General features: G+C 44.5%; 1 protein-coding gene across 8 annotated transcripts in view; it reads left to right on the forward strand.

The window, feature by feature from the left end:
* NCOA3 (nuclear receptor coactivator 3) overlaps positions 1-21,463 on the forward strand; it is a 65,716-nt gene that overhangs the window by 13,209 nt on the left and 31,044 nt on the right. Inside the window, exon 1 of one of the 8 annotated variants that reach the window (XM_065031705.1) lies at positions 8,373-9,620. The exons of the other annotated variants lie outside the window; for them this stretch is intronic. The gene's annotated coding sequence lies outside the window, so the exon portion shown is untranslated. Of the gene's footprint in view, positions 1-8,372; positions 9,621-21,463 lie in introns of those variants that run through there. 8 annotated transcript variants of the gene reach the window in all.

The following is a 21,463-nucleotide window of genomic DNA, read 5'->3' on the forward strand; positions in this document are numbered from 1 at the left end:
CTGATGTTGAGAAACATGCAAACATTTAATGTGTATTTGTTGCTAGTGTAGCACATATGCATATTTCTGAGGAGAATAACCTACTGAAAGGGGTGAATGCTGCAGTAATTCTATTTTGGGGTAGAATTAATCTATCAAATAGTTACCTTCTGTACAGACTCAGAAGATCAGGTCTAGGGCTGAAGGATTTTTTTACAGGACTGTAGGATTAGAATATATTAGGTTTAGTTGTAAAAACTTTTGCTGTTCTTGTTTGTTTCTCCTGTGCTGTTGTAATTAGTGGTGCTTCATAGGTCGTAAGAGACTTCACGGTTTCTAGGTTGAGGACAGTGAAGATCTTTAATAGCTGGTGATACATTTCTAATGACCTTGCAGAGTAGATTGACATACTTGGCAGCATCTATAGAATTGGTCTTAATAATCTGTAGTGTCACTTCAGTTCTAGCTTTCACTTCCACAAAATCAAGGTTAATTTTTGTTCATCTGAACATTTTTTTGGTATGTAGACAAAAGCAAAAGGGGGGGACATTACAGAACAAGTTTTGTGTACAGCTGTGTCTCATTTTATACCAAGAGTGCCTTTCGTGTCTAGGTCTAGATAGTTTCCAGAGTTAACCTGTACACCTAGGCCAAAATAAACAAGTACATGCAAAGCTGAAGACAAATTATTTTACTCTGATAAAAGTATGATTACTGTAGGAAACTATTGCTAAATAGAAACATATTCAGTGTTTATATGAACACTTGTTCAAAAAGAATCTGTCGGTACCTGTACACGGGCTGATAGGCCAGAGGTCAGTGGAGAATGTAGCCGTCTGCAGGCTCCCAGGAGGGACGGGAGAGGGAAGAGTGGCAAGTGACAGTAATTGCCAGGAGCAGCCATCTCAAACACCACTGTATTGAGCCAAGGTGGCAGTGTTGCCAGGCCTCCAAAAGCAGCACAGCTGAGCCCTTTTGATTCATAATTGCACTATAACACACAGTTGCCAAAATATTAATAGTTGTTGGGGGGAGAGGTAGGGCCCTGCTAAATGTCTGCTTAGTATTGCCTGGGAAGTTTTTTCCTGTTTTCTGTCTGCCTTTAGGTTATAGTTATGGATTAGGTTGTAGTTACGGATGCAGGAGCCCCTTGACCAGGTTTCAGGACAGAAATTTGATTGACTGAATTAACTACGGACCAAACTCTTTAGATTGGAGTGTAGAAAAGCCTGTTTGAAAGTGTATGACTTCACTCCTAACTGGAGTTAACTTCTGGCTGACACACAGGTTCCATCGGTATGGAAGTTCAGCAAATGTTTTCCTTGATGATAAGGACAAACCCATGAAGTGAAGTGACTTTATCAGAGGCAGAGCAGTCCTAACTTTTATTTCTAATTAGAATATGCAAGTGTTTTACCTATAATAGAATCTCTTGAACATCAACAAATTATGCAACTTATGTGATTGGCCTTTTCTGCTGGTTTGAGTTCAAGAAAAATACGGGTCTTGAAGCTGCATTTTAAAGTGAATTTTAATGTCTGACTGCTAAGGTGTTAGAATTAACTATCTTAATCTGTTCATTAATCCTTTTTCTTTAAACAGAAATGATTTTACTGAACATTTCTGTTAACTAACATTCTTCAATTCTAGGTGGTTTATTTTAATTGACATTTCAGCAATTATTCGCCCTTTTCTTCCTCTTTCACAGCTCAAAAGAACTAGTAGCATGCTATGTAGAGAAAAGTCCTCTGGGGCGACACTTCTGTAGCGCCAAGTTGGTTTGAAAGCTTATTCAAGGTGATGAGGTTGCATAGGTGAGCCTGAAAATATTCTGGCATGCAAAAATAATCTATTGTGCTTGCATTTTGCATTTGCATTAAGTTGGCCACAGCAGAAAAGAAAACAGACTTTCTTAGTTATGTGCTATTGCAGGGTTTCTTCAGTAGACTCATTCCTGGACCAAAGACTGCCCTCTGGAGCAGCACACGGAGTAGCTTTAAGTTTCAGTAGTGCACCATTTTAGGGTGCTTTATTTAACTCTTGCACCGTGTGGATTTGTATTCGTACAAAGTACCCACTGTCTACCACAGCACAAGAGGTTTTTGCAATATTAAAAAAACCCCAAGCCTAGTAATCTTCTCCTTAAACATTGAGACACTCGTACAGGGTGGATGGTCTTATTATGGATCTGTTACACCAGATTGGTGGTGTCAGCTGAGGATGTACCACATTTGTGGTGGTGTTACTATGGCAACCGCCTTCTAAGCGCTGTCTCAAGGTCACTCATCAGCTGTAGCCTGGAGTGCTTGCTGCTTAAGCAAAATACACCGAACAATTCAGGAAATGATCATTCTGCTTTGAGAAAGCAACAATAGGGATGCAAAGCAGTATTTTATTTCTGGGTTGAGGGAGAGGACGTTCTCTTTAATTACTCTGTATATACATCCATCAGATATTTGAAGACTCTTAGAATCATCGTGGGGTGGACCTTAGTTGAAAAGTAAATCCTAAGCAATCCAGTTTAAATTTTGTGAAAATTATCTTAAAAGCAAAACAAACCCACCTCAAAATAGAACTTGTAGAAGCTGAAGAACTTGAGTAGAACTTGGTGATCAAGCCTAAAGTTTGTGGTGCAGAAATTACCATCTACGCTGGTGAAAATGTAAACAAAATGGTGAAGACTTATGCCGAGTTGAGAACTCAGAGCTTCTTCCACTTAAGGGCTTGTTTTATGAGATATCCAGGTTCATTCTTGCATCTAAATCCTTGTGGGTATAGTTGGACAATGTCAAAGGCACTTAGAAGCATTTTCAGTCTAATGCACAGTGTTCAGAGGGAGGGCTGGAGAAGAGGTCGTTCCTGAAGTTGATCTTATGTCTAACGTTACAAGAGGTTCTGCTGCACTACATGCATAAAATTGAATCCACTGGACTGAAACTTCATTCGAATGATGAAGTGCTGTTTCCTTGGTTTGGATAGTTACCTGACTAGTAAAAAGCTACCATGTTTTATGTGGCTTGTTGGTTGGTTTTACTTTTGGGATTTAAACTTGCTTTTCCTCTTGCATCACCTCACAGACTAAACTAGTAGGATGATAGCAACCAAAGGAGCTGTTAGAGACAGCAGTGGATATTACGGCTGGCTGTATCTCAAACCTTCTCTACAAAGTGGTGAGCTTTTGTTTTGAGAACCAAATGTATTCAGAAGGCAATTTAATCCCTCCTTTTGCTTTTTAGGCTGAACAGATCAGATTCTTCCAGCTACCTCTCAAAAACACATATTAGCTGGTCTCACCCCACACCTGTTGTTTTTTAAATTCTGATTAGTTTATATGTTTGGGAAATATTGTTACTTCCCAAGTGCGTGATTCTTATATCTCCTACTAGGAAATACTTCACAGAGCAGTCCCCAGAACATTCTGTTAACACCTCCGGAGCTGTGGGCCAGGCGTAGCTTCCTACAGTGTGATCTAGATTTTGTGCCATTCTCTACAACTGGATTTGGAGATGTCTGTCTTTGAATATGACTTAAGTTTTGTTTTCAGGGTCTTTGGGAGCTGGGATTGGTGGAGTTTTTATACAAATAGGTTCAATAGTAGCTGTCCACAGAACTCAAGGAGTAATACTCCTTGGAGTATTACACAGAAAGCTGGTACTTCTAGATTAACAGGATATACATATATTTAAGGAGTGAATGAAAACATAAGAGCTAAGGATATCCAGTCTACTTCCATCCTCCGTAAAACAAGCCTAGGCCATAGTAAGAGGGTGGAAAAAAACTTGTACATTCAAACTGTTGGTAAGGGGAGCTAAGAAAAACCTCTGCCTTATTAAGGTTGGTCTTTAAGAGGCATGCATATTAAGTGTCTGTATGTTTGCCTCCAAAGTAAGAAGTCTATTCACATTTTAACACACACAATAGCATGAAAATACTAGTGCTGTAGTGTGAGGCCATAGCAAGAGAAGAACTTTTGCCTCTGCCACAAAACAGAAGTTTCCAGGGCATGATACACAAGTCACTTGCACGTGATACGAAGCAGTGGTGTATACAGGCACTTCCCTGTCTACAAAATAAACTGTCTTACAGAGGCAATGAAGACATTTGAGCCACAGTGTTGGTATCTGCATCACTAGTTACTAGGGGCCTGCTTACAGTTCGAGGCACAGGCCTCTCTCCCCAGAGCCGTCCCGCTGTGCCACCCCAGGGCGGGCGTCTCGCTGCACTGGGCTGGGAGCCTGTGCTGAGCTCTGGCCTAAGTGCGTCCAGATTGGAAACTGAACTCTTGCTGAATGCAACATCTTGGCTACAGTAGAAGGTAACTTCAACGCTACCTAAGGCATATTCATGCACATTTCATTAAAACAAACCATTGTAGAGCAGATATCATTATATGCTTAAGAGAAAAATCAGATTTGTATTTTGTGTTATGTGAATTCAAGAGGGCTTTCCAAAAGTGAACCAGCTAGACTTGTCAGCCTCGCACCTGTGTTTTTCATGGTATTTTAGGATACATTATTCAGTTTAAGAACTGTCCAGTAGTTCATGAGAGAAGCAGTCTGATCTTCCACAGCTGTTATAGATTTCTTGAGGATGCAGCTAGTTGATATCTTCTATCAAAAGCAGGTGCGCTAAGATCCCAGACAGTGGCGATGTTTTGTTCCCAGTATACCCACTGGCTATAGCCAGAACAGACTCAAGTTTAAGTACGCTAATTGCCTCAGCCACTTCAGAATTCTTTTCCTGTGCAGTAGCAAGGCTGTTTCAACTTTCTAATGGAATACTTTGAACAAAAGGTTGGATACTTTCCTATAGTCATACTCCCCTGAAAATTTCTTCTATTACGAAGCCTTGCTGTTTAGTAATTCCAATCCAGTCTAGACTTGTTTTTTTTTTTTTTTTTTCTGGAATAATAAAAAACTTGCAAGTCTTCCAGGCTTTTCTTCCTCCCCAAATAAAGTTAGCAAGGCACTTCACCACAGATTGATTCAATTAGAAAATATTTTAATATACTGTTGTTGTTAAAAACAAGAACAACCCCCCCACTCTGCCAGCAAAAAAACCTGTGCATGAAAGGGAAGGTTTCTCTTCCAGTGCTACTGGCTCCTTAGTGCCAACAGTGGAAAAAGATAAGTAACAGCCCTGGAGAGACTTCAGCTCCATCAGCTGAAACGAGGATACAGCCAGGGCTGTTGGTGAGTCTACAGCGAAAACAAACCCCCGCCCACAAAGCACCACAGAAGAACACAGCTGAAAGCAGCTTGCTTTAACTTGTCTACTATATTAAGGTAGCATTTTTAGCATATTCGTGCTAAATTAAAGGCCTCGCCTTCAAACTGGGGATTTCAGGAACGGCTCTGACTTTGCTCTGTACTCTTGCGTAGGAGGTGCTCATGCATTTCAAGATTACTTTCAAGAGCCTGAGGGGGCATGAAGCACAATTAAGCAATTGCTTAAGTTCTTCTTCATACAAGATGGGCCACCAGCAGTTAGTTTATAGCTGGCATTTCATAGCGGGAGGAATTTGCATTAAGATTTGTTACATAAAACAATATCGTAAACATGTTTTGCAGAACAGATGAAGCAGCTTTGATATTAAAACTTTATGAACTCTTATGAGAGGATGCACCAAGTGGACTCGGTTGGTCCAGACAGCTGGTTTGCCCGAAAAATCGTACCACTGGCACTGTTTTTGAAGCAGGTCTGGAACAAGCTTATGTTGTAAAGCTCTTTACCCGCCTTATAATCAACTTAATTTTCTTCATTGGCAGCTATCTTAGCAGTTCTTTCCTCATTCTAAGTGCAAGAATAATTTCTTGCCAAAGTCTGCTCGAATGTGTCATTATCTTGAATCTGCCTCAGTCCGTGCACTCAGCACCCGCAGTCCGAGATCCCGTCTGGCTGTCAAAAAGCTAGAGAAACAGGACAAAGCGCAGATCAAGAGTCAGATCAAACAAAGAATACTGAAGTACTTTAATAATTTTAGATAAGCAGTAAATATAGCTTCTAGAATTAAGACATTTGGGTTGCTTTCCATTTGGGGTAATTTGTTTATCTTGGTTTTGCTGCCATATATCCAGATGTGACTAAACTGCTTCCAGGCAAAAGTTTTCCGCAACAGTTTTCTATTGCTCTAGCTACAGAGATTACTGTCATCTTGGAAATGTTAAGTTCCATATTAGTTACAACGTACTGTGGTTACTGATGTTGGAATTGGTAGAAGTTATTCTAATCCTCTCGGAGGAAGTTAATGCATGCATGCAGTAAAATAACTTAGAGATGGCCACTAGTCACTGTTTTGCTGGCAGTCACCTGAAAGATTTCAGTGCTGCAGGCATGTAAGTGTCTCGTGGTCTCTGCTAGCGCTGTCTCTAGGATAAACAGGTAGTTGTAATGCCCCGGGCTTCTTGAAGGAGGTCTGGCCTCCAGACAAACTGTCTGGTGTGGGGCGGCGTGGTCACACGTTCCGAGTGCTCCAAACCAGTTCGTTATCTCTCAAAAACAGGCAGATGCTCGTACCTCTTCCCTGTTTGTTCGCACCCCTGAAATGCAGAAGTACCGGCCGTGTTTTCAAAGGCGTTGTCTGTCTTTCAGTACGCTATTATGTAAACTCTGCTTTTTCCTAGTAAGTCAATCATGAGATTATTGGGGTTGGTTTGATCTTGTGAAATGCTTTAAAAAGTGTCCTCGGCAGGTCTTAAAGCAATCTTCTACATTTCACTATTGAGAAGGTTTTGGAAAGGAGTTGTTCTGTGGGTGTCACCACGTTTTCCTGTGAGCTATGGCAAAGGGGAGTCCAGAATTGGATTTTTATTTTTTTTTAATTTTTGGGATGAAATTTTGCTTATGAAGCACAAAATGAGTATGAAAAAAATTATAGCAAGCAATTAATTACTACTTTCTAAAGCAATTTGTAAACCTTGATTTGGTATATTGTGACAATGGGAGATTCCATTAGTTGGCTAGGTCTAAGTAACTTTGACTGAATTATACTGGGTAAAAATTTTAGGTTTTACATCCATGAGTAAATTTCTGTATCAGACTAACCTCCTAGCTGCTCTTAATCCTTTCTTCAATATTAAGTTACTGCTAATGAGAAGGGACTTGGCTAATGTTAAAAATAGAGCACGTTGAACTTGACATGAACCTTAATATCTTTTCCAGCTTTTATAGGGATTGTATTGTGAATTGTGTATTGTTTAGTTTGTTTCTCACTGATTAAAAGTATTGAAATAAACTGTGTATTGTGAAATAAAGCTGCTGTCATTGCTTTGTTTACATTTTGGATATCTAATCTGAATGTTACTTTACAAATTTGATAGAAAGTTCGAGCTTGGAGATGGGATTTTAGGTCTTACTAAGACTTGTTAATGTTTTGTTTCCTAAATGCAAAATATATTGCTGAAGACATAAGACAACTAATATGTGTTTCCTGTCAAAGCCTAAACCAAACTTTTGTTTGCTTGGGCTTTGGATAAAGCCAGTGTGGCAGATCACAGAACCCCAGGGTGTCAGGGACTGGAAGGGCCCTGGAAAGCTCATGCAGTGCAATCCCCCATGGAGCAGGAACACCCAGATGAGGTTACACAGGAAGGTGTCCAGGCGGGTTGGAATGTCTGCACAGAAGGAGACTCCACAACCCCCTGGGCAGCCTGGGCCAGGCTCTGCCACCCTCACCAGGAACAAGTTTCTTCTCAAATTTAAGTGGAACCTCCTGTGTTCCAGTTTGCACCCATTGCCCCTTGTCCTGTCACTGGTTGTCACCAGAAGAGCCTGGCTCCATCCTCCTGACACTGCCCCTTTCCATCTTGATCCCCATGAATGAGTCCCCCCTCAGTCTCCTCTTGTCCAGCTCCAGACCCCCAGCTCCCTCAGCCTTTCCTCACACGGGAGATGCTCCACTCCCTCCAGCATCTTGGTGGCTGCGCTGGACTCTCTCCAGCAGTTCCCTGTCCTGCTGGAACTGAGGGGCCACAACTGGACACAAGATTCCAGGTGTGGTCTCCCCAGGGCAGAGCAGAGGGGCAGGAGAACCTCTCTGACCTACTGACCACCCCCTTCTAACCCACCCCAGGTACCATTGGCTTCCTGGCCACAAGGGCCCAGTGCTGGCTCATGGTCACCCTGCTGTCCCCAGGACCCCCAGGTCCCTTTCCCCTACACTGTTCTCTAATAGGTCATTCCCCAACTTACACTGAACCTGGGGTTGTTCCTGCCCAGATTCAAGACTCTACACTTGCCCTTGTTCTATTTCATTAAATTCCACCCCCCGCACCCCCCAGCTCTCCAGCCTGTCCAGGTCTCTGATGGCAGCACAGCTTCCAGTGTCACCACTCCTCCCAGCTTGGTGTCACCAGCAAACTTGCTGATAGTGCACTCTGTTCCCTCGTCCAAATCACTGATGAATATATTGAATAATATGGATCAGATACTTTACTATATGGAGTTCATTTCTACAGCTGTACGTAAGTTTCCAGTGTTCTTTGAACTTGGTTTTACATAGATCTTTCTTTATTTTGCTTATTGTAAATTCATTTAATAACTTAACAGATAAGTTTGCCGATTACTTTGTAGACATAAGACTATCTTGACTAAAGCTATTATGCTAAGCTTATTGTATGAAGATTTGTTAAACTCTTAAATGAAACACCCGTCTCTAATACTTCTTGTTCTGGGAGTAGTTCCTGATAGTGACTTGCTTACCTTTGATCTTTACATTCTTAGAGGACAAGAATAAGAATTGGTAACTACAGCTGATAATACAGTCAGGGTCAGGCTGGTCATTGAAGAAGAAATGGTGGTGATGTGATTTAAGTGGGTGAGTCGCTGTGTGCATCCCTAGCACTTGATTTAGGAGACATCTTTATTCGTGTGATGCTTTTGTCTTTATGCCTGGTGATGTACTTGAGGGAGAAGCAGACCTGCTATAACCAATGGATTTTTGCCCAATTTTCTTTTGCTCAGTTAAACAAGCAAACAAACAAACCCAAAACAAAACAGAATGAATTATTCTGTCAGAATGACAGGCCAGTCTGAGTAGTGTTCAGAAAGCAGAGTGCTGAGAGTTGTCAGTGAAGAAAAAGAATACAAAATTGAAAGTACTATATCAGTGTACAGTTGTGTTGTGCCTTCCTTTTTAGTAACTCTGGTCTCTGCCATATCAAAAAGAGTTTATCTTGCTCTGTATTTTTTTAAAGATCAAAGCTAACATTTTCTATGAGGAACAGAATTTGCCAGCGCTTCTCAGCCCTTGGAGCGTACAAGGCAGATCTATACAAAATAACCACCAGTGTCGTGGAAAATCAACAGGAAGAAAGTGTTTTCCTCTTCAGTCATTTCATTTATTCTCCTCCTCCTTGTTATCAGATGGCAGAGTTAAAAATAAAAACCTGATACACTCACATAGAGTAGAGCTTAACTACAGAGCTGACTGCCACAGAATATTTGAGCTGTGGTGATTTTCATGGGTTCAAAAAAACTTCTATAGCAGACAGTGCAGCTGCTGGGGAGCTTGGTCCTTTAGAACCAGGAAGCTGGTGCGCTGTGGACCGGGAAGTCTCAGCTTGCTGTGGGACCTTGATACGCTTACCTTTCCATCCGAGGTGTTCCCAGCGGCGCCTCGCGGGGACAGAGCACCGTGCTAGGTGAGTCTTCTCTTCGACCTAATTGTCCAGGACTACTTGGATTTATGAGAATTGATCTAGAGAAAACATCGATATTTAGAGGGTTAGGAAAAAGCAGAAAAGCATTTCAATTCCCTTAGAAAAATAAAGGTATCTTCTTATGTTCCATGTTGTGTACAGTTTGCTCTCCTCCACTTGCCTTAAACTTGAGGGAATGCCTGGTATGACCCGGCCTCTGTATGTGTGATAGCAGCTAACCCCAATAAACTGTTAGGGTATACTTGGTCTATTAAAGCACGTTGCTCTTAGAAGTTGTGGGATGGAGTGGCAGCATCCTTTTGTGTATGTATCTGCCTGTAGCTTTTAATTCTCTACTAGAGTTTTCTTCTTTCTGAAGTAACCGATAATGTTTTGCTCAGAATTGTTGTTTGACACAATGGTGATGAAATGGGATTTCTTGCTTGAGGCTGTTTTGGGCACAGAGTAGATATGCTGCGAATCACTGCTGGGTTTTCTTTTTGTTCGGTTGGGTTTTTTTGGCTTCTGGGCTGACCGATGTAGCCTGCAGTACTCAACAGGTGAACGCGTGCACGTAAGAAAAGGTAATAAAAAACACCTCAACAGCTCTACTGTGGTGATTCCTCCCATGCACTATATAAAAATACATAGAATTGCCTCCTAATGTTGTGAAACTACACAAATACTTAGCCATTTGTCTACAAACAAGCAACTGGATCTGCAATAAAACATTACAGATGTTTTTGGCAGTTGAAGGGGAAGGATGTGATCCCTCCTTCTGGTTTTGGCAGTCACTGACCTCTTGTACTAACTTCCAGAATGGCTGCAAGTCTTCCGAAAACTACTTGGAATTTCTGTGCTAATGATGGTCGTGTCACTTTGAAGAGTTGTGCAGAAAACGTCGGTGTTTGAGAAGTGCATTTGTTTGAAAACTTCAGTGAGCAAAACCGCTTTTCTGCGTGCTGCGGGGTCTTAGGGAGCTTAGTGTGAGATCTGGTGAAAAAAAGCACCAGTGGTGTTTACTCTTTGCAGGTAACCCCCGTATCCTAAGCTGAATGTCACTGAAGCTCCTACGTACTGGTGCCAGGCAAAGGCTGGGTCAGGGTACAGGGTACAGACTCAGCTTTCCAGCTATGAGACCATTATCTCCCTGCATAGAAGTGAAATAGTAAAGCACTTTGGAGAAGGTTCCACAGACATAAGGATCTGGTGGTCTTTTCTCTGAGCTGATGGGTGCCACTCCCACATAGAGTCTAATAAGCAATTACACAGCAACGTGCTTAATTAAGTATGCACAACAAGGGCTAATGGAAGAAGTGTTGAGTTGGAGTTAACAATACTATTAAGTTTTTGGAATGACATCAAAACCTTAGTATTTTCAGTGTAGCTTTTGGTATGCCTTTAAAAAGCATGTGGAAAAAATAGTGTAACTCGCCATAAGGAAATGTGTGCTGTGCTTGCCAGCAAGGTTGTCACCTGCAGTGCCACGGTCCGGCCGCTGGGCTGAGCGTGCGCCCTGCCCCCGGCGCACAGCCTTCCCGCCCGCGGCTCCGCAGACCGGCCGCTGCAAGGCCCCGACCCCGCTGCTGCTGCTGCTGCTGCTGTGCGCGGGGCGCGGCGTGGCCTGCAGAAGTGTCCCTGGTGGCCACGCTGCGGGCACGTCGCTGCGGGCACGTCGCTGCTCTGTAGCTGGCAGGTTTGTAGAGCAGCCGCTCTCGGTGTCTGTAGCACGGTGGTAAAGCGTGTTCTGTCCTGCCGGCGTGGAGCAGCTGTGCAGCGGCAGAGCTCGCTTGCTTAGATAAAATACGTGAGGCAAGTAGTTTAAAACAAAACTGAGCATGGTCAAAGACTTTAAAGGCACTTACTGTCTGGACAGATATCTTCATTGGAGCAGCAAGGTCACGTTTAGCTTATTCAGACTTTTCATGAATTTCTCTTCTAAAGCTTTAACTTCTTGGACTGAATAAAAGGTTATGTTTTGTTCAACTGAGTTCTCCAGTCTGTGTTACAATATCTGGACCAACTTTATGCAAGTGTTCCACAAAAAGTAGTTCTAAGGGGGGTGTGAGAGACAGTAGTTCAAGAATTAGAACAGGCCTCTGTGATGGAAAATCTTAGGCATCCCTGACCACAGATGCGGCTGTGCCTGCATAGGTAATGACACGCTTTAGTGTATTTTCTATTTCAGACAGAGACGTCTGCCTCAAACCAGCGATGATCTCGTAGTGCATCGGTTTGTCAAAACTAAGCTTCATTCAGTAGATCCTCCTGGTTTTAGCCTAGTATGAAACACTGGTTGCAGTGTTGGGTGTATCAAGGCTGTTTCAAAGATGGAGCAGATTAAATTGAGTGAGCGTGTGTCTGTGTTCATAAACAAAGTCACTGGGGCCCCTTTCCGAGACTAACACTGCCCTTGTGGAAATGTCTGTTGCTTTGTGGTTTTTAAATGTGTTTCAGCAATCTCTTCCTCCTCCCTCATTCAGTATTCCACATTGTAGAATCTTTATTTGTACACATAAAATGCAGAAAAATAATACTACCTTTTGTTTGGTACGAGTTATTCCCATGACCTGTAAGCTTTAGCTGTGTCCAGGAATGAAAAAACTACATCTGTTTGGCTTATGCATAATGCAAATGTGGCATGTTTTTGAAATAACTTTAAAAATACCTTTAAAATTACAGGTGAACACAGCTAATTTCTAACTGGTTTTGTAACCAGTAGGCGTAGTCTTCAGGGACGGGAAGACATGCACGCTGCAGCCTGCTGGAAAGAGCCTGCGTGCTTTCCTGAAACGCGGTGTTCCTAAACGGCTTCAGAACAGGACACGGTGTCGATTCGGGTGGAGCCTTCCAGTCTCAGTAGGACTGAGACATGCTGTCTATTCACGGGCAGTCTCATATCAGCTTCATGAGCTGAATAATAAAACATGGTAAAAAAAAGTACATCTTAAGGGGAATTGCGTAAAGTTTAGCAAAGGGTCCTCAGAATTATTCATTTTTTGCAGTTGTGTGGCACATCATTGTGACTCTTTTGCTTGAAAATGTAATTATACAGACTCCGACTGTATTTAATAGGTTGGTTACGTGGTGCTGGTTCCGCAGGTGGTGTCTTTTTGGAGACAGAAGTTGCTCGTGCCTCCTCCCACCCCCGGCCGCGGTGCTCAGCGCGCGGTGCTCAGCGCGCGGTGCTGGCAGCTGCAGCGTCGGCATCGCGCAGGAAGTGACCTTGGCTTGCAGTAATCAAATTCAGAACACACAGAAAAGCTTCTTGGTAACATGCTGACTTGATGTAAAATTTTATAGCATCCATTTTCTTTTAAACTGAGGCCATCTTATAAAAAGGAATTTATTTATGATATCTCCATTTAACAGAATTTTTCTAAAATGACATGGTATTTAGAAAAGGTAAAACAACAAAAGCAAACTGCTCTTTTTACTGAGAGGGAAATAGCTTTTTATATATGTAATTAAGTCTTAAATTACTATTGGCAAAACTGTATTGTAGCCTAGCTAAACTATGAAACTACAGTGTTATTTGATAGGATTTTCAGTGGTATCTTACCATTTTTGAACCGGAGTAGAAAGGCTTGGTAGCAGGGCATGATCTCGATCGGTTGAGACTCTCACATTGTCTTTAACTTTCTGACTTGATGTATTTTAATCATTTACTGCATCTTTTGTTAGCAGCTCTCAAGGCATTAATTCAACCTCACAGGAGCTGTATTAAGCTGCTATGCCTATTTGCATAGATGGAGAGAGGAACCTACCTGTGCCTGTTCAAGAAATCACTGTTTGGCTTTGCCCACCAGCTGGAGATGGGTTTGCATTGGCTACTCTCAAATTAAGGGGTTGACTATTCCCGAAACAGGTTTTAAGAGTTTTGCATGATTATCTTCTTGCCCAAACCTATTTTGTGAATTGAGTTACAAAACAAAGATGATTGGCAGTATTTTTGGCTGGCATAGCTGTTTGTAAGAATATCCGTCTTTATCCTTTCTTGGACCAATACAGAGGGCTGAGACCAGAACATCTTTCATCGTTACAAGCGTTTAAGGTTCTGGGGTAAGGTAACTTACCAGTTTTTAAACAGCATTTTTCTGAAGAATCAGTAATAGCTGCCACCTGACTAATGTTTTTTTCCCTTAGGTTGTCATGTGTATTATCTTGAACAATCTACCATCTGGTTGGCTTGGGGCTTTGGAAAACTGAATTCTGCTTTAACTGGCGTCTTTGGCATAAACCTGTTTGTATGTTGATAGTGTATTTACTCATTTTACCTCTTTACAATTGTATTCAGATTCTTGTCATGGTTTAATTCCATTGTGTTTACCTTGCAAATGTATGTAATGACTTGCTATTCTCCTTGGTACCAAGTCAGAGTTGCTCATCATTCACTTGAAGATCTCTGCGTAACCTGCCCCTTTCTGCTGCCTTGAACATACCCTCATGTTACTTTGCTACTGAATTTGCCTTAACTACGTGCTTTATACCCTTCTCTTCATGCCGCCTCGTATCATAGTGTCTGTTATCGCACCAAACAGAACTCTTCATCCACATCTTCACGTAAAGTGCTTTCGTCCTCTTTCCCTGTAGTCTGCAAGGCCAATGAAGAGAGGTGATAAATCTGCTGCTCTCTGTCCTTAAGTGTAGTTGACACTGACTTTCCAAGATCAAGTGGATGCTGAAACACAGTCCAAGATTGTGTCATTCACTATTTGCTGTCATCAGCATTTCCATCGGTATCCCACAGAATAACACTGGTCTCAGCACAGACTTTGGGACACTCCACAATGGACTGAACGATTCACTGAGTCGTAGCCCCCGAGATGAAACTGCAGTGCTAGTGATATTTTGACCCCGGAAAGCTTGTGTCGCAGCTCTCTGCACTGGAGTTTTAAACCAGAGCTCCTGAGTGGGAGATGACAGAACCTGGAACCATGAATACACATGGAGGCACACACTGGACCAGCTCTGTTCTTCCTCTAGTTCTGTAACCTTAAAGTAAGTTGGGACCACGATGTATCTTGTCTTTGTCTTGCTTTGGCATAGAAAATCTATAACAAATATCTCATGTCCAGATTTTCTATTTCTGGGGCTAGGTATTACTTGTTTTCCTGTGCAAGACTGTGAAGGGTTGAATCAGTGATTACTTTTGTACCCAAGAGCCACAACTTCACTGCCTACCCTTGGAGGAGATAGACGATTACTTGTTTTGCCATCAGCATCTCAAAGCACAGTATTATTAATGGTGCTGCGGGGATGGGACAGGGTGCAGCAGCACTCCTTGGGCGACCCAGCCTGATGCCAGGGCACTGCCCATTCCTCGTTTGACAAGAAGCAAAGTAACTCACTGCAGCTCCAGCCTGTGCCTTTCGCGTCCTTTCTGACAATTCCGTGCTGCTTTTCTCCCTCCCTCCCTCCCCTTTTGCAAGGTCAGTCTTTCCTGTTGGCCAGCACAATCTCACTGCTGTCACAGCTCCATAGTTGAGCACTGCTTTGATACTGCCTACTATCAGTCCTACCCCTTACAGTCCTGACCCGGTTTTCAAGTAAATGGGGGTAAGGGGATGCTCTTCTGCGGCTGTTAACTTCTGACTCGCTGGCGAGCTGCTTCTGCACCGCTCCTCTTCCCCTGTCATTTCCGTGCTGAAACAAACGCTCAACTTGCTGCTGGGCGCTGCCCGAAGAGCAGGGGAGGGCAGGGCCCGTTCTGGCGCCCCCGGCGGGTGCCGGTACCGGGCCCGTTCTGGCGCCCCCGGCGGGTGCCGGTACCGGGCCCGTTCTGGCGCCCCCGGCGGGTGCCGGTACCGGGCCCGTTCTTCGCCCCCTGAGCCCCCGGCGGGTGCCGGTACTGGGCCCGTTCTGGCGCCCCCGGCGGGTGCCGGTACCGGGCCCGTTCTGGCGCCACTTGCGCCCCGGGCCGCAAGGAGTTAAGGGCCGCGCTGCCGCCCGCGGTTCTGTCTGGAGCCGCCGCGCTCCCATTGGCTGTGGAAAGGTGAAATTGAAACCACGGTAAACTTTTGACCCTGTAGCAGCTCTTGTGGAACGCCTTCTCCTTGCCAAGAGCGGACGGCTCCCCCTTTTCCTGTATTTATCCTGTGATGGGCCGCGCCGCATGCAGCCCCTGCGGGCGGGGGCGGACAAGCACGAGCAAGTAGTTGGCGTGTCCAGCTAACGGTAGCGCTGGTGCCAGCCATCTCCCGAAACTGGGCGGTAAACAAGTAGGAGCCCATTTTTCAACTTCCAGGACGGTTTTTGTGTGGTTAAAAAAAAAAAGGCACCCAAACCCAACCACGGGATTGACGGTGGCGATCGGGGCTAATTAGGCAGAGGGGAAGGGCGGGTGAGTCACCCGGGCGCTGGCTGCTGAGCGCTGCTGCTTCACACACGACTTGTTTTTCTACAGATTGAAAGCCAAGGTAGAAGTGTCTCATTATTACTACTTAGTTCATAAGTCGGTGTGTCAAACACGTATTTACCTAACTGTAACTGTTCATTTTCTTCTGAATCTTAAGTAAAAGAATGTATTTGTTCAGTCTGGGAGACAGTGCCAGCTGAACTGCGTTGCCAGCTTGCAAAGTGGCGGAGGCCCTTGGTAGCCAATGTATGATTTTTCACTTGGGCAGGGCACTCTGACGAATCCTGGACTTAATTAAAGTGTGTGTCACTTCCAAGCTATGCAGAGTTTGTCACAAAAAAATAAAAATCTGTGGTCAAGAAAATTCATCTTCCCTCTGTAGCTTTGCCAAAGCAGCCAAATTCAAGCAGCATTACGTTTTCAATGAAGTATGAATACGAGACTTCGCTAATCCACGTTTCTTTCCCCTTAAACACGCCTGTCTTTTCGCTGACAAAAGAAGAGCTGACGCGGTCCCTCTCCTGCCCGCGCGGGTGCCGACCTGCCGGCGCTGGCGCGGCTGCTGGGGCGCTGCGGGAAGGTGCCGCCTCGGCACGGCCTCACTCCGCACCTTCTCCAGAGATAACAGTCAAACCTCCTCCTCAACAAAGAAACTGGATGCCCGGCTGCTTCAGGATGATGTTTTCACCTCTCTAGTGGCTTGTTCTTGCAAATAGTTTCATCATATTTATATAGGGTGTTCATTTTTCTAATGAGAGATTAGGGTGGGGAGGAACCTTCAGCTGCCGTGATTTAGGGTTTTTTTGCTCAGTCCAGTAAGCGGTTCAGTGGTTCAGCAGCGCCCGGTTTGTGGCAGCGCTGGCATACTGGCACAAGATGGTGAAGGTTCGGTGTGGGCTGTTCTCGGAGTGCTGCTGTTCTCACTGCCGTTTCATCTGGGGATGGAGGGAGTCTCCTGAAGCATTGCCAGCAACACCGAGGGAACAATGAATATCGTATGATTAATAGCAGATCCCCCGCCCCCTCTTTTGTGCAGTTTTCCTTGCAACTGCAAAAGAAACATGTGCTTGTAATGATAGTTGGTGGCCTCCTTGTTTGTTCCAGCCAGTGTTCCCAAGCAGCAGCTATTATACAGTTTATTTTTGCCCACTCCCTGTGATTCTTTGTTCCGTCCTCCCTGCGCCTGTGTGCCTCCTGTCTCCTCATTGTCTGCTTCGTGGCAGTTCTGCCTTCGCAGTGGAGCTGCACTGAAGCTGCAGATCATATTGCCTTTCACAGCAAAATGGAATAAATAAATGCTCTTCTAGAGGAAGGAGGAGTAACTACCGCTAGGAACGAAGAATCGCTTGTGAACTCTATTTCTGAAGTGTCATTTAAATGTCTTTGTCTGAAAGGCCTCTCTTGAGCAGTTGCGTGGTTGCATCATGGTGACGTTGGGTGCAAATGCCTTTTAGTGTTCGAAACAGGTGATCTCTAAAAATATTATTGCATGTGCCACTTGTAGGGTGGGAAACTGGCAAAAAGATGAAGACTAACTCTTGAGCGAAGCAAACACAAACTTCACTGGATTTGTAAATCTTACAGCTTCAAAGCGACCTGCCCTAGCAGGAGCCTCATTTAAGGCTGTGAGCTACCTGCTGATAGTGAGAAAATCACTAGCATAGCCTTTACTTTCAAAGAAAACGGCCAGGAAGAGGGATATCTGGGATGCTGTCAATGCATTTTGTAACCAAAAAGCGTTAAATGAGCAGTCACAAACTGAAAATAAACCGCGGAGTTCTATACTAATATTTTCAGCGTTTATGAGCAGATTTGGGGTTGGTTACATCTCCCCGGTCACCTCAGTGGGGAGGTGCTGGCTGCTTTGGAGCTGCCCTTCTAGAATTTTCTTCCCCGCCCTCCCGCCAAGATTTCAGAACTGTGAATGAGAAATTCAAAAAGAAGTTCGCACCAAGGCGTTTTCATCTGTTCTTTCTGTTATCTGGAGTAAGCAGTTCCTGTTGTCATGTTTTACTGAAGAGTGAAAAGACGATTTAGAGGAAGTTCTAGAGCACAGCCTCCCCGTTTGGGAAGCGTGTTATATTCCTGAATGCATCAGTCCTTCTGGTGTGTGCGTCAGATCTCTGCTGGCCTGTTCCCCTCCGGTCTCCCGGCTTTGGTCACGGAGTTGTGCGCTGGGCTGGACCCTGGCGGCTGGAGTTGAAGCTCCTCGCTGTCGCGCTGGCACAAATGAAGCCGAGACAGAGTAGACCTGTAGCAGCTGTAGCTTAGATTTTGTTTGTTTTTAAAACATTACCATTGCATCTGTGTCTTCTCTGCTTTTATTTCTGTTTTAGTTGGTGGTGAAACTTACTATTTGCAGTTCAAGTGTTTCATTATGGGATACAGTAAGTGGCTTCTTCAGTAGGTTGGTCTCGAAGCCATCCTGTCAGCATCCTTGTTGCAGATCTCCAGTGAACTCTTGGTCCTCTGCAACAATAGCGGGTTGGGTTTCTGGAATTCAAATCTCTCTTTGAAGGGCTGTGTTAGATATGGTGACTTATCTTTTCTAAGAAAGAGGTTGATCAGATCTAGAGGTGCTCAAAACGCTGTCCGCCAGCTTTCAGGCCTGCTGTTGCTCTAGCGCTGGAGCAGGATTATAGCAACAAACTTCTTACAAGGCACTTTAGAGAAAAATCAACGCATGCTTTCTCTCGCCATCTCTGCTGGGTTTGTAATTTGGGTAAGTTCTCTGGTGCGCCACCGGGGTGTAGTGACATGAATGGATGGAAACGTTTTTAAGCATCAGACCTGTGAATCCTTTAAGCGTACGTGTATATACACAGTGTCTTGTTTCTTCGGCACTGGGGTTCAGGAGTCAGTCTGAGATTTTTCTTGTTTCCTGTTAACATACAGAACAGTACGTGGAACGCATAGTGTTTTTCAGATAGGTGGAGCGATGTGATCTCAGTGAATCAGACCTTCTGCTCTGAGTTTTGTTTCACCTCTCACATTGTTTTGAAAAACGCGGTAAATACTGGGGCTGGCTGCTGTAGCTGAAGGACTTTCTGCAGTTACAGCCTCTGTAGGTCGCAGTATCCGTACGGCTGTTGCTCACAAATGCTTTGGGGTAGATGTGCCGTAGTAGCCGGGTTGTGTCGTGGTGCCGCCGTGGGCCGCAGTGCGCTCAGGCCGCAGCACGCACAGCTCACCTCTCTGGTTTCCGCGGACGCAGCACACCAGGATGTTCACTCTGCAGTCTTTCTACAAGAGTCTGCTTTGTTTCCAGCACCGTTTAAAACTGGTCTTAGGTTGTTTGTTGGGGTGGGGGTAGGGCAGGACAGGATTGCTCCAAGAAATTCCACATGCTGATGTAGAACCCTCTCTGCAATTCACATTCACCTTCTTTTGTGTGTGCTCTGGAGAGCTCTTCTTATCTCTCCTATTTTGTCTTTATCTCTGATTTCTCTAAACTTTCCTTCTGATGTTTATTGAGCATATAGTACTTGTCCTTTAGGATGGTAATCAGTGTGACCTATCTGGCTATGTCTCAAAGCAGTACATGAATTTTAAACAGTAGAGAGACCACATCCATGAGCAGATGGAGGAAGGAACACAGAAGACTGGCTGAAGTGCTCCATACTGTTGCATCCGCTTCTTTGTGGTGTGTAGGTGTCCTTACAGTAATCTGCTGAAGTCCAGACCTGGAAGGCTGAAACAACAAAGGGATCAACTTTACAGCTTGTGCTAAAAAACTCATGCATGATGTATGCACCATACCCGTTGTTCACTCTCTGTGAATAATCCCGGCCCCAGCACTGCCCCTGAGGCACTGCACTGGGTACAGGCCTCAACTGGACTCTGCCCATTGACCACGACTCTCTGGCTTCTTCCCTTTAACCAGTTCCCAGTCCACCTCACTCCCCGCTCATCCAGGCCGCACTCCCTCAGTTCAGCTGTGAGGGTGCTGTGGAGTCTGTGTCCAATGCCTTACTCAGGTCAAGGTAGACCACAAGGTAGCTTTATTTTTGTTAGTGCTGGTCACTGGTACTGAACAGCAAATGATAGCAGGAGCACGGTGACATTAGCACGCCGGAATGAAGTCCAGTGTTGTGCCATACTGCTGTTACACTGTGCGCACTACTGCACTAAAGCAATTCAAATATTTAAAAAAGCATTTGTGCAAGTTTTAACAAATGCAAAGTGGCAAGAAGTACTAGATCAGTCTGAAGATCATAGAGGTCACGTAATAATTCTGTGCAGCTTCCTTTGTTCCCTATTCAGAAGCCACACCATGCTGGCTGTTTTTCTGCCGACGTGGTTTGTTCATGGGCTCGCTGATACTATTCTGTAGGGTAGCTTTTGCTGTCTTACTACAGATGGAAACCAGGGCGCGGGGGTCGGGTTCACTGGGCCGTGGTCCCGGGCGCCCCTCCGGATTCCGTGGTGGCAGCAGGGGCTGCCCGGCCACCGCCCCACGCCCCAGGGGACACGTGGGCGCTTCCAGCAGCAGTTGAGAGTCGCGTGCCGTACTCTTCTGACGAAACGTATCCTGGTGGCCAATTAACGCCTTGTGTCTCTGCTTTTAATTCTTCCTCTCATTCCTTAGCATTCATTTTGCTTCTCCAGCCAGTTTGCTACAAAGAAACGCTGGAAGTGGGAACCTGTCCAGTGTGTTCAGTGGTGAAGGCCGACACAAGCTGGTTTTCAGAGCTGTGGTTTTATCCCGAGTGCCCGTTTGATGCCTTCGCCATGAGGACGTCCCCTGTCTCCCTTGCTGGCTTCCTGCTTCTGATGTGTTGTTTAAGTATCTGGTTATTATCAGCTGGAGCTGGGTGCAAGGCAGTGCTCTCGTTCTTTTTTTAGTCCTGTATTTCCTGTTTACATGCGATTTACCGTGTGCTTTGGGTGTTTCAGTTCTTCCCATGCAGACAAGCTCTCCAGTTTTTGCATGCTAACCTTTCTTATAAGAGCCGTATAGGTGTTTTGTAGTGCTTTGTTCTCTGCTCCAAAGGCTGTGTAGGTGTCGCAGCCATTATTCAGAAGTCACTTGAGAACCGGCGCCGTTTTGTGCCCGCGCTCGTCTCCGGCCGTCGCCACGGTGCGGCCGTACGCCGAGGGCTGGGCTGCGCGGCGCTTCCTCACGTGGCACCAGGCGTCTGCAAATTAATACTCCACCTGCTTCCGAGCTGCGGGTTGTTCTTTAAATACAGCTGACTTTATAGGAGAGTGTATTGGAGAATTTCCTTAAGTTGTGTACATGAGCATTAACTGACTACTGTGCTGACTTTTTTCTTTTTTCCCCATTAAGACTATTTAAGGTATTTGGGTTTAATACTTTGAACTGGAGCTACGAATGTTGTGAAGAAATAAATACAATATTGTGATGTGCTAGAAATTTTCGAATATATGTGTCATGCAGTCTGTATGTCTCTGTTTGATGTGGATAAGTGTTTTGGCAGAATTCTAAGTAGTTTTAAAAATTAAATCTTCGTTCAATTCATATAGT

The sequence above is a fragment of the Columba livia genome, chromosome 16 (assembly GCF_036013475.1).
Source record: "Columba livia isolate bColLiv1 breed racing homer chromosome 16, bColLiv1.pat.W.v2, whole genome shotgun sequence".
NCBI lineage: Eukaryota > Metazoa > Chordata > Aves > Columbiformes > Columbidae > Columba > Columba livia.